This window comes from Myotis brandtii, unplaced genomic scaffold (assembly GCF_000412655.1).
Source record: "Myotis brandtii unplaced genomic scaffold, ASM41265v1 scaffold494, whole genome shotgun sequence".
NCBI lineage: Eukaryota > Metazoa > Chordata > Mammalia > Chiroptera > Vespertilionidae > Myotis > Myotis brandtii.
In genome coordinates, this window is record NW_005368860.1 from 1,018,527 (window position 1) to 1,020,946 (window position 2,420).

A 2,420-nucleotide genomic window follows, 5' to 3' on the forward strand; every position below is an offset into this window, starting at 1 on the left:
CTCCACAGTGCAGCCTGAATGCCACCTTAAAATCCCCAAGCTTCGCCACCCCTGAGCTGCAATTACATGAATACAAGGAAGGAATTATTCCAGGGGCAGATAAGTTCTAAAGAATGTCTTTAGCCTTCAGCTCTATAGTCATTTGCTATAACAGGGATGAACTTTGAAAACCTCTTACTTCAGAGAAGCCAGTCACAAAAGACTGCATATTGTATGATTCCATTTCTATGAAGTGTTAGAATAGTCAAAACTATGGAGACAGAAAGTAGATTAGGGGGTGTCTAGAGGCAGGTGGGAGAAATGAAGAGTGACTGCTAATGGGTATGGGGTTTCTTTGGGGGATAATGAAAATATTCTAAAATTCTACTGTGATGTTTGCACAATTTTGTGAATATACTAAAATTAATTGGATACAATTTAATGTAGGTGAATTGTATTTCAATAAAGTTTAAAAAGGAAAACATAAAAATAAAATATTTTAACTAAGTCATAAAGAAAAAGCAACAACAGTTGTTTGGAATGCAGTGCTGCTTTAGGCCAAGTCCAAGGTTATTTTACCCAGTTTTAACTTTCACAGATTTGAGGGATAAGACAGCAAGGCGGTTCCTCTGGGATGACAGCTCCGACTGACTCTATTTTGAAGTGGTTTTGTTTATATTATTTTTCACAGTGTTTTTCCTTATTAGATCCTTACCCCAGAGTGCTGGCTACAAACTGTCATATTCCTGTGTCCTAGGGATTCTCTCATCACCAGTCAACCTACCCAGTGGCCTCACACAGCTGACAGTAGCAAAGGCTTCACAGTCTAACAGACATGGGGTGACTGGCCATTGCCTTCCTAAGCCTCACTCCTCCCTTCATGAGCTCACATGATAGTGACCAATACCATTCAGGTAACAGCAGCTCCCAGAGCACTGTTATCAACAGGTGGGGGGGGGGGGGGGGGGGCGGGGTCTCATCTATCACACTTGCCTAAGGCTTGTCAGATCTTACATAAATTTAACCTGCACAAAAGTTTCTTTTTCCTTTTTTTTTAAATTTGTCATTTTACTGAGCATTTCTGCTTATTTTTAGGACTCTTGGGTTTTTTTTGTTTGTTTTTTAAAATATATTTTTATTGATTTCAGAGAAGAAGGAAGAGGGAGAGATAGAAACATCACTGATGAGAGAGAATCATTGATCAGCTGCCTCCTGCACGCCTCCCACTAGGGATCAAGCATACAACCTGGGCATGTACCCTAGACCAGAATCGAATCGGGGACCCTCCAGTCTCCAGGCCAATGCTCTATCCACTGAGCCACACCAGGTAGGGCCAGAAGTTTTCCTTGGGTCTATTTTATGCTGTGATCTTAGACTTGCTGAAGGACTCACTTCCATTCTAGCCCTGCTAATATTGATTATTCGGGCTCAACAGTACACAAGTAGATTGATTTCCCCCCCCTCAAACTGAAAAGGATCACAGCAGTGTTAGTATATTGCTGTTTCCACTGGTTGGTATACGCACTGAATAAATAATGGTGTTACCTGGAAAAACGTTGTCAAAAGGAACAGTGATGGAAAACTGGGTAGAGGAGGTCTTGAGTTGCATTCTTAATTACACCACCAATTAGTTAGGGTGGTCCAGTGAATACCTAAGCTTGTCTATGGGGGACTCTCCACCCCCACTCAGATCCATTATTTTTTTTCCATTAACCAAGAAAGAACATTTTAGTGGCCTGCATCTTGGGTACAAAACACAAACAGGCAGGAGAGGGGGAGGGAGGAAGTGTCCTCTTGCTGCAGAGGGAATAGGCAATACTCCTCACATTCTGCAAATCTCTCCGTCACTTCCTTCTGTAAATCAGCAGGAAGGAAATACATCCACTGGGGCCTCTGCTAATTTGTTCTTAATTTAAGGACAATTAGGCAATTCCTACATCCTTTCTCCCCTCACCAAAGCAAGAGCTGAATACTCTCTCTCACTACCAGACCAACTAGTAGCTGGAAACAGTGGAGGCTGTGGAATGAACTTTTTGCTAACTCCGAGGGACATCTAATAAACACAGCGCTGGTCTTGGAGGTAAGCCAGGAATGAAGTCTCCCTTTCGTTTTACACTGATTCCTTTCTATGAAATGTTTTCCTACCTGAAAGTTTCACAGCACTCATTCTGGAAATACCTCTAAACTGGCACGCTTCTTGAGCTGTTCCACTAAAAAAAAAAAAATCGTTGCTGTGAAAATTGGCAGAAATACGTCCTAGGGAAGAAAATACCCGTTTGCTTCCTAATGCCTGTCTCTCCTTCTCCAGGTGCTCTGGCAAAAAGGCCACGGGGAAAGAAAACAAACAGCAAACTCTTGTTCTCTCTCTCGTCTCTGCACTGGCAGGGGGCGTTCGCCTTTCACTGTTTTTCAAAGCCTGCAGCTCGGGAAAATGCGAACTG